Source organism: Centruroides vittatus, unplaced genomic scaffold (genome assembly GCF_030686945.1).
Source record: "Centruroides vittatus isolate TY-2023 unplaced genomic scaffold, ASM3068694v2 contig_487, whole genome shotgun sequence".
NCBI classification, from domain to species: Eukaryota; Metazoa; Arthropoda; class Arachnida; order Scorpiones; family Buthidae; genus Centruroides; species Centruroides vittatus.
The window spans coordinates 1260106-1272429 of NW_027122275.1; the positions used below are offsets into that span (position 1 = coordinate 1260106).

The window sequence follows — 12324 nt, forward strand, 5'->3', positions numbered from 1 at the left end:
AATTTACAAATTTTCTCCAGAACGGATTAAGATAGATGACAGCTGTTAACATGAAAAGTATGATGTACAGGGACAAGATGCTACTAAAATAGTATTAATATATAGCATTATTAATTACTACATTATAATAATACATTTGATATGTAATAACAACTTCCAAGCTTACTGCGAAAATTTTTTGAGTTATTAAAGGTTTGGAAGTTGCTACTATATTAAAATATAAAATCATTATTTTTTGTACTGATTACTTGCTTGATATATTTCAACATTCAGAAATAAATTTATGAGTTTATATAAATTGATGCAAAAATAGTTGTTTCTGAAAAGCAGCATTTATCACTTTGAATTTTTTCATACTAAACATTAAATCAGAGATTAAATTAGTTATATTAATCGTTACAGAATTCAATTAATTTTATTGAAAACTAAAGAAATTTGCACTTACTATTATAGTTAGAAATCTATATAATTATATTTGATAAATTTTATTTCTTAATAATGTTAATAGTTTTTTAAAATTTAATTAATTAATTATTATTTAAGTTGGATAATCTAATGAAGAAATCGTCATCGCCATTTGGATTGTTGTTATTCCAAAAAATTTTAGTTACTAAACAAACGATGTTTAAGGTATGTAATTTTAAATATTAGAAGACGTTATTTATTTAAATTTAAAGAATTTATTTAATTTAATATTATCTAAAAAATTCTGAATTATAATTACTTTAAAATATTCCGTATAAATTTTTTCAGGCTTGCAGCACATTTGTCTCGATATTCGTATTCTTTCTTCAACTTAGAAATATAAAGGAGTAATTCTAAAACAATTTTGTCCATTTCAAATTGGCAGATGGTATTTACATTTTTAATAAAATGCAAAAATATAGAAGATACAAAATGGCGTCAGGTATCTGTCTTCACAGTCATTAGCGACAACAGTTTTCATCTACATGAAAAGAGGTTGTCTTTGTAGATGAAAATTGTTTGTCGTTGATGATTGTGAAGCCGGATGCATCATCGTGGGAAACATCTATCTTTATTTATTACTATAAACCAGTGGTTCCCAACCTTTTCTAGGATGCGGAACACTTTTGTGAGCAATTTTCTTTAGCGGAACACTTACTTAAGTTAATTTGAAATACATAAGCTTGTCATCAGTTATTTTATTAGAATTGAGTAGTTATAATTCAAAATCTCTACTCATTAACGCCAATTCTAAGACAGGAAAAATATATCTAAATAACTTTAATGGGAAACTTGTGCTTGATGATTTTTACATATTTCATTTAGTTTTTATCATTGCTTTTATCTTATTCGAAACAGTAGTACACTCCATAAGTACGAGTCGTACATATATATTTAAGTTTATGAAAATTTTATGATTTTAATTTTTTGATATTCGGCGGCTCGAATACGATTGTACATTTTCCGATTTGCGACTAAATTTGCGGAACACTTGGAAGATGCTTACGGAACACCGGTTGGGAACCACTGCTATAAACATTCAATTTTTATAACGTTTGTCTTAGATTCTTTATATTTGTACGCAAGTTATTAATACAGTTAATATATTAATTAAAAATTAAATAAAATCTGCAATTATTGTTTTGATTTATAGTAGATAATTCGAATGTAAACTGTCCACAACTCTCAATTTAGACTGATTTCAACATAAAACATAACTTTTGAATTTTTATTTTCTAAATTAGTAAATAAATTAGAAAAATGTTTTAAAATATTAGCATTTTATTGTAAAAAACACTTTTAAAAATAAAAAATTTTGATCAACTAACGATATTGTTTGTATTATTTAAAATTAATAATATTATAATTTGTTGGTACTTGGGCCACGAGAATCTACGATCACATTGACAAATAGTCTCCATTCTATTTTCTTAAGGGTTGGCTCTCTCCAGGCAGTAGTCTCCCTGTGGATTTTTCTAAAGACCTTCCCAATTGACTCTTTCTATCTATGATTAAGTCTTCCAGGTCATCTTTTTCCCTTTGGATTTCCAGTTTGTGCATGATGTGTTGGGAATTACGCGAATTGGATGGACTGCCCATATTAATTTACTTTTTTTTATTTTTTGAATTATACTGTCAATTGTATAGAGAATTCCTTAAAATTTATGCATGTACAGTACGTACATGTATGAAAAAAGTATGTACATGTTAAAGGAACCACAGTTTATTGTAAATTTTTATATTAAAGTATATTTTTACATTATTAATTAAAAATAATTTATTTTATTACTTCTTTCAAAGAGCTTTTATTAATTTATGTAAAGTGCTGCTTTCATTTATCTACGCACTCTTCTATGCATTTTACGCAGCACAGACTAAAACATCATGTAAAGTAAACTGAAAAATTAGTTTACTTTACCCGAAGAATTTCAAAAATTAAGTGATTCTGAAAAGTATCTTCTTACATTATACTTCATTCCGTTATTCTTCATTTTCCATTATGTATTATGTGCAAAGTCATTATGCTACAACTACTATAAATGATTTGTTCTTATAAGAATTTATAAATTTTGCATTCAATATTGTTTAAGTTATGTTAAAAGGGCGATCTTTACGCATTCTAAACATGTGAAAACTTTATATTACAGAAATTAATGAACAATACCAACTACTCTTTTATTAATAACTTTAATGGAATCTGCATTTACTAAATTCAATGTACTGTTTAGAAATTGTAACAGATTCAATTATTAAAATCTCACATAAATTTTACTTTCTCTGCTCTGTTATACCTAACAGAGGGAAAATATGGCGATTGGTTAAATAATGACCTCCAAGATTTTTACATTTTTCGGCTTAGGACACCTCGAAAGGTCGAGAAATGCAGAAAAGGGGGTTTTTCTGTATATATAAATGTTGTGTGTGTGGGAGACACGATTTTGTTCACCCTCTTTGAAGTTAAATAACTCCTGTGATTTTCGTCGAAAATTTCTGAAATTTTGCAGGACGGTTGGACTAATAGGAGGAGTTATGCTGTTAAATTTTGATGGTTAAAGATCGAGGGAGTGGGGAGGTAACGAGGATCGTGTGTATCTACAGTAGAGTCAGATTTAATGACAATTTTACTCGTTATTAGCATTTACAAATTTTTATAAAATCTACCCCTATCCAGAAATTAAGCTTTTTGCCAGTTTATAATAATTAACAATATGATAAATTTTTAAATAAAATATCATGAGATGTCGCCACTCACGCAGTGTTCAATGTTGCAGGGAAAGTTAAGCAACTCGTTGCTGAATTTTTAAATTGTATTAAAAATTAATTTATTTGAAGTTTTAATCAATAATTTTAGAATTTGGCTAGCAAAAATAGTTTTAAATATTATAAATTCTTTGATTTAGATTGGAGAAATTTGTGCTTTTTAATTAAATTTTTAAAAATTCTTTAGAACATCAAAAAGTACTTGCATTAAAAAGAATCTTGTACAGAACTAAATTAATAAGTTCTATATATAAAAATTTGATGAGATGCTTTATAAATGCAAATTATATTTTTAATATTAAAAATATAATTTTATAAGAAAATTTTTTATTAATTTGTATATAATATATTATTAACTATATATAATTTAATAAGTGGTAATTTTAATGTAATTAATATTTAATTATGCTAAATTTTTGTTTAAAATAAATTAATTAAAATTTTCTGTTTAATTACCTTTTAATCTGTTAAAAGATAATTTTACGACTTTAAGATTTAATTAAAGATTGTCATAAAGTGTACCCTTGTAAATCGACTTTCTATGTGTAAAAAACAAAGTATATTTTAGTGTTTTTAATTTTGTTTCCTTTCTTTGTATATAATAATTTATTATTTTTACTTATTGTTTAGGCTTTTAATTATTTATTAATATAAATATATTAAATATATCAAACTAAATTACTTCACCATAAAAACACATTTAAGAGAGAATACGAAATTATTATAATGTTCTAATATATTTTTCTCTGTCATTCATTCTCTAAGGGTATTTTTTATTGAGTTTTATATTATATACAGGTAATAAAATGTCTCTATGTCATATTTATATAAAAGAATATTTTATATAAGTTCACGACGACATTTGTAAGCGGATTCAAATGTACTGTACGTACTGTACGTTTGTGATTGATGTAAATGTCAGAAAGATTTTTTTAAAATTGATTTTAAAAATATTCTTGATGCCAACATGATAAAATCGTAAGATGGGTTTCAATTTTTTGATATGATAAATATTTATTGACAATTTCTCACTTGAATACGATGTTAAAAACACATCAGTACATAGGGTGGCCCAAAAATCGCTTAAATGAGAAATATTTTAAGATAAAATAAGTCACGAATGTAATGTTCAAACTAGTTTTAACCGTTACTAAAACAACGTGTCTCGATTAACTGACCTTTGAGCAATCCTGTACTCAATCTTTTCTTTTCATTAAATTTATTATAATTTATGTAAATTTTTATTTTGAGTTGATGAAATTTTATTTAGATAAAAATTAAAGCTTTTGAAAGTATACTTTAATTTTTGAATATTTATGAAAGGGAACTAAAAGCAGTTTCATTTATGCAAAATATTTTTAAATAAATAGTAGGTATATTTTATATTTCGCTTTTTTAGCTTAAATATGAATTGAGATATGTATATTTTTTATTATGTAAATAAATTCTGTACTTAGATAATAAAAAAATTTGAAAAATATATTTGTGATTGATCAAATATTTTTGTCTACGGCTGTAAATCTTTAAAAGAAAGTTTGCCAAATATTAAATAAATATTATTCTGCTAATATTTTACGAGTATTTGAAGAAAACTTCGAATGTTTCATTATGTAAACGTACTATTTCGAGCGATTCTGATACGCAAATACTTTATTACCTATAAATGTGATTAAATTACAACACTTTAACACGCTTTCACAAATTGCTTAGCAAGAATCTGTATTAAAACGCAACACAGTTAACTGACGTTTGGACTATCTTATACTTTTTTTGACAAACTAAACAATATGCGTTATATCCAAGATTTCATTTAGTGGGTTTCAACTTTTAAATTACAGATCTACAGATTTCCACTGGTGTTAGTCCCTCGTCTGGCTGTCTGCCCGTCCTAAATCTAGAGAACGGTATTAGATAGATGAAAACAGAGACCAGTTATGGAAAGCTTAGAAGCAGGCGCTCCGATTATCTATAACAGTCTGAAAGTCGAAAGTCACGTTATTTTCTAAACTAGAACATAATTAAATGCCCTGCATCGTGACGATGTCGCAATTTTTTCTACATTATTTTTTCATAAATGAGTGGCCAAGTAACAACAACTTAAATTTGAACAAATAAACAAAGTTTATAATCAATTTTTAATTAGATTTTTAACATTTATTCACGACAATTAGACAATTACACTATTGGAAATTTATTTAATGGTAAATAATATATTTTGTATCAATGGAAATGAAATCTAGATATAATCATAACATAAAGAATTTCGGATATAGGGCCTATACATACTTAATAAAAAATATCAATTTAATATATTAGATAAGTAAATTTAAATAACTATTTTAAGTTATTACATTAACATAAAAGTAAATTTCATCATCCCACGACATCTTTGAACCATTAAACAAATATTGATTTTTAAATATAAAATTACTAAATTTTAGTATATAAATAAATATTTGATTAAATAATTTATAAAGACTATTTTCTATTCATTAAATATTGAACATAAATTTTAAGTATTATAATTTTATTAAAAGTTTTCATAAAGTCGATTTTCGCATCATCACATTTACATTACTTTACCACAATTCTATTACTGCAAATAATTTTCTGCATTACAAACTTCATACATAATTCAATCAATTCTATTATTAAAACTTCCTATTCCTGTAGAGGACAGAACTTTTATGTCAACTGTCAACATCTTATGTCAACCAAATTTCATTCTCTGTATACCTAGAAAATTGACATGAAGAGGAAATAAAAAATAATTCATAAAAATTTATAAATTTTTTTTATTTATCGATTATATTGAAGAAACAATTTATTATTATTATAATTATAATATTTCAATAATTATCAGTTTTTAAATTTCATAAATAATTTATTAATCCCTACAAATATAATAAATATTAAGGCATTCTTTAATTCATTCACAATTTAATTTGAAGGAAACTATTCTCAAAAGTACAAAATTAGTTATATTTGAAATACTTTTTATGTTTTTTTTTCGTAGAATCATATTTTTTTCTCTAACCAAAGACAGAAATATTGTGAAAAAGTAGCAAAAAATGGTTGTTTGATGATCACAACATTTGACAGGCAATATTATATTCTGAATGCCAATATAGTCAGAAAACATCAAACAGTTTCTGTATATAAGAGGAAAAATATATATATATATCCTCCAATATCCGAGAACTTTTTTCACTAAAATATCACAGAAAATTGAATGACATATCAAATAACACGGTTCATAAAATATATTGAATTTTATATTATTACGTATTTTATAATTTTATTTTACTTTTAGCTTAAAAACTTCTATAAAATAGATTGAAATGGTTGTATTTTTTTTTATTTGAAACATTTAATGTTTATATGTTATAAAACTTTTTAAATTTTAATAGTGTATATGCATTTTGGATGAACGAATTCACCATTGTAAAAATTTAATAAATGTCTTACTAAAATAAGATTAAATACTTTTTAATAAATTTATTAAAAGAAACGTCTATTCTAAATACGCTATACAATTTACATTTACAAGTATATGTAAAACACATTAAAACATGGACTTTTGAACCATTTCAAAACCCTAACACACGATCGTTTATGTATAGATAATATTATAACTAAATATAAATGGTAAAATGTATTTAATTTATAATTTAAATTCATATTAAAATATTACTTTTTATAGTATTATGTAATTATTATTCGATTATTATAAATTATAACAACTAGTATTATAACTTAGACTAATTTTAAATTTACTCCCTAGATGGCAACAGGTTACAATAGATTTTTCCTTTGTTTTAGATTTAAATTATTTATTTATTTTTATTTACTTTAGAAGATCGGAATTATATTTTTATGTAATTAATTCATTAGAAATACATAAAATTTATTAGAAAAAATTAATGCCTTGGTAAATTATTAAAAATCTAATTTTAGAATTGAATTTTTTATTGTTAAAAGATTGTATTCTCTTATATTTGTATTTTTTTACTGATTAATTGCTTATATAAACTTATTTTAAATCGTAATAAAGGTACTTAGAATAATTTATTATTAAATTTTTAATATAATTTCTATCTTTAGTACATAAAACTATTTTTTTATGTCAAGTGAAAAGCGTATATGGCGAGGAAAAAAGTTCTGCCCTCAATAAAAACCTTCAGACCTTTTCAATCACGTTGAAGACAAGTTTCTTGATCTCTGTTGTCTCTCCACTTATTGATTTTTAGAAAATGGAAGAAAGAATAAGAGAAAAATGCATTTTTTGATAGAAAAGTCGATCCCCATTTTTTTTTTTTTTTAGAAAATCAATCTACTTGGTATGAGTTTACAAACTTCGTTGTGAGTTTAGAATAATAGATCTGAAATCATAAACACAACTTTGAAAATTCCTGTTTGGTAAAGGAGTAAATTGAAGAATACAACCTGTTTGATTTTTTTAACATAAAACTAGTTCTAATTATAAATATTGAAGTTAAATATATTGATATAAAAATACAGATTTTATGTATCTATTTTATTTTAATGCTTAAAAAATGTATACAAGACTTATAAATAATGATTTTTAATTATTCTGTTTAGCAAAGTCTGAACAAAGTGATTCATTAACACAATTAAAAATATATCTACGACTGATTGAATAATTTTTTATTATTGCAATTTAAATATTATTTATTTTATATAATAAGTTTTTCATCTTTGTTTAAAACAATTTATATGCTTCGTTGGAGTCTATATTTGGTACTTCTAAGTTTTCTTTCTGTATAATAATAAAAATTTAAAATAAAATTTGAATTTTCTAGAAGTTACTTTTTCTTCTTTATATACAAGAGGTATTTACAGAAAAAAAAAACATTTTAGAATCAGCCGTTACTATACTAAAATAACAGCATACTATTGAATTTATTATATTGATTCAATTTCATTCTTTCTATATTTAAATTAGTGTGTAAAATATTTAAACTTTTGTTTTTAATTTAGTTTCCGAGAAATATTTTTATTTATTTCATCAAATATAACATAATTAAATTTAAATATGATGTATTGAAACTAGTGATTTGATAATACAAATGAAATTCAGATATGCGTATATGTTTAATATTTAAGTATATATAACTGTATAAATATGAATATAAATATTAATAAATATACTTATTATTCCAGTATTTAATGTCTTATAGAGAACACGCTTATTATTATGACAATTAAAATTATAATTATTATAATATGAAAAATAAGTTGGTCCATTAGGAGCCCTTTTAACCATGGGTCCTACGCAGTTGAGTATTTTCCATAATAGTTAATCCTGCTCTGCATATAAATATATAACGCATAGAGGAAACAACATACTTGCTAGTTTAATTGATAAAGAATAAATTCTTCATGGACGTCTGGTCGTTCTCAACAAATTTTTAACTCTCTATGGACAACCCCCTTATATATTTAGAAATATTTACCAATTCTAGACAACTGTGAGACATTGTGAATAGCAAATCGACTTACTTTCTATTTATAAATACACATGTTTAATATTAAGAATTTTTTATTTGAATTTTAATTTTAAAATAGTCTATTTTACATATATAAAATAATCCTTTTGTGTATTAATTAAACATTACAATAAAATAACATATTTAAGAGACATTTTTGTTATCTTAGTTCAACACACTGGAATTAATTAATGTGCATACAACCGTCGTTCGTTTTATGCAATAATAATACTCAAATTACTATTATTGCTTACAACGACTTTACAATATATCATATATAAGATATAAAGTATATATCATGAATTGCAAGTTACCATATTCCTAATATATAGAGATGCGTAAGTACAATTCAAGAAGAATAGTATATAGTATCAACATGATTATATGAGGATTAGTTAAAGGAAGGTATTTATGAACTTCAAATAATTACTTTAGCAAAATAATGTACTGTATATGGAAAATAATAAAAGTATTTTAAAACGAGAAATGCAATTCCAATTTTTTGATCATAAAAGTACAATATATTTCGTCAAAAACAAAATATTACTTTCATTTTTTACAAATATAGAACGGTTTTCACCTTATAAAATTTCAATTTTGTTTTTAGAAATTTATGAAAATTTAATTTATTTTATATATAAGTTCCATCTATAACAATAGAACCGTAAATTTATTATATTGCGATAACGTCTATAAAACATAAACGAGTTTCATTTCCTATATATATACTAAAATTACATTTCTAAAAATTTAAAATTTAAAAATTTTCGAGTTATTAACAAATATATTTTTTTTATAAAAATTGTAAGGTATGGAATCGCCAAGACGCGCGATTCCCACCTGTTTGTTATAACGAACTTTCATAACGGAAAAGCCGTTAGGATCGGCCGGTAGAAACGACCGTTGGGAACTTCCGTGGGAAGAACCGTTAAGTTTCAAATCGTCGACCATCGGACGATTGGCCGGCGGGAAGTGACCGTTGGCGGCCGTTGCGGGAACATTCAAATTTGATTGGAGCAGGGTTCGAACGCCGTCGACTATTTAAGCTCGGATCGAGCTCGTATCGGGAGTTCGGATCGGCTGGCATTGGATCGGAGGTGATCGGATCGGATCGGATCAAGGGAGATCGTCGTTATCGAGGTGCTAACTAACTCTCTCGTTGGAAGTTACGTGTTTGTGTACGAACTTGTTCCTGACTCGGAGGTTTTGTTAAATACAAGTCTGTTTGTTCGTAAGGAGTTCTTTCGACGAATTTGTACGGGAATAGTCGGTTGTTGTTCAGACTAGTGTTTGTGCATAATTACTTGTAACTCTAATTTGGATTATTTTGTACATTTATTGTAAATATAAAATTTGTGTTTTTCGTCAAACCGACTGAGTGGTTATTTTGAACATTACTAAAATGATTTAATAATTTATATATGCCATGTTTTTAAAATTGTATATACTTTTAGCATTGATTTCTTAAATACGTCTTTAGTTCATTGATAACAGGAATGAAAATGCTTTTCCAGAAAAATTTATACTTTATATCAATCAATATTCGCAAAATTGCGTGTTAAAGGTATGTGTTTGAGTAGGAAAAATTACTTTTTGTCATGAAATAATATCTGTATGTAAAATAATACCTAGAAAATGATAAGTGGTTACTATCAAAATGATAAAAAAAATTCATTCGATTATATACAGAATTTTTTAATTGTTTCTCGTGAGAAATATTTTGTATTTACATAAAATTTTCATGAAAAACCTTAGGTTATTAGCCGAAAAACTTGATAATATTTATCAAGTTTTTCGGCTAATAACGTAAAATTTCCATATTTAGATACATACAAAAGAACTTCATAGATACTTTGATATAACAAAACAACTTTCAATTTACAGCGAAATTTAAAATAAATTTGGCCATCTAAATTATTTCTGTAAATAATTTTGAGTTATTGTAGCATTAATTATTTATTATGTAAAGTATAGAAATATTGGAACCAGTAATAGCGTAAAATTAATTTGCTCTATTAATTGAAATTTGTAAACTTAAACCTTGTTCTTTTGTAAACAAATCCTGTTGTTCGATTATTCTAACTGAAGAAGTAAACTTAATTAGGCAAAAATTCGGTTGTTTTTGTATATTTTTACTTGCTGTTTTTTGTTAACGTTCCGGCCGCATTTTACTTTCTACTATAAAAATTAATTAATTAAAAGAAAATAATATAAGGATAGCGTGCAGATTTTTTCATAATTTTTACTTTGGAACTTTAAATCGATTTTAAATACTATTTTAAAAAATTCAAATTCTATAATTATGTATGCGTGTTAGTAATGAAATCCATCAACAGATGGCATGATATTGTTTTACAATAAATGTACTGTACTATACAGTATATCCTGTTATCTTTTAATTTTATGTCTATAAATTATTCATTCTGTATAAATTATATATATAATTTAAAGAATTATTTTTTAGATTTCTTCATGAAATAGTTTTACTTGTAAATTTAACTAAAAATCCTAATTAGAAATTATAATTTATTATCTAAAAATGCATTACATCGGTAAAGGTGAGTTAAACTTCATAATTTATTCATAAAACACGTAATTTAAGAATATTAAATAGTGAATATAGTGCTAAATTTAACTCTGATTTACCATAATTTATATATATATATATATATAATTTATAAAAAAATTTAAATAAATATAATACGTAACAGAAATATCAATACATCTGGTGAAAATTTACCTTTTTAGTATGATCTAATTAATTATTTTCCTTTAAATAAATGATATTGTAATTGACTTAATTATTATCAATAAATGATTAGAAAAATCAACTATCATGATTATATTTTGTAACCACAATTAACTTAATTTATGAAAAATTTAAATAATCATATCACCACAATAAAGTTAAAGAAATATTAAGAATAAAGTAAGAAATTTTATTAGATTCTATGAATGTCTTTCATGTAATATTTTAATGTAAATGTATGTCAAATATAGGCTTTTAATGAGTAAAATCTCTAATTTACACGGAAAGATAAGAATTATTAGTAAAATTAAATAAATAATTCATATATAGTCATAAATAGGGCTAGATAGAAGGGGTAGACAGACCATTTAAACGAAGCTCCCATACACAGAAGCCTCCAAAATTTAAGTAAATAACGTTATGAAAGTATTTTAAATTCAAGTTTATATTTGATAAATTATAAAAACAATACGTGTTTAATTGTTTCATTGATTTTATTTATATATTTTTCTGACTTTAGAGATGGAATAAAATCTCATATTTGGGCTTGGCCTCGCATCTCTCTCAAATTCAAGTCATAAGATTTATGTCTATTTATTATATATTTTTTTCTAATGAGTTAAGATCAACAGTAAGAAAAATATTAAAATTTTCTTATAAATATTTATATATTTTATATAAAATTATAATTAAATAATTGACAATTTTTTGTTTTATATTTTGTATTATTTGTGATATTATTAAATAAATATTAAAATTTCTAAACAATGAAAATTTATATGAATCTATAATAATTTTTATTATTTTTATAATTAGTGTATAACATATGCATTGTATTCA

General features: G+C 24.1%; 1 long non-coding RNA gene across 1 annotated transcript; it reads left to right on the forward strand.

Moving 5' to 3' along the window:
• The first annotated feature begins 555 nt into the window (after positions 1 to 555).
• On the forward strand, positions 556 to 1646 carry LOC136978054 (uncharacterized). Its single transcript, XR_010881162.1, has 3 exons — positions 556 to 630; positions 754 to 853; positions 1622 to 1646. It is a non-coding gene; the product is annotated as an uncharacterized lncRNA (long non-coding RNA).
• The last annotated feature ends 10678 nt before the right edge of the window (positions 1647 to 12324 follow it).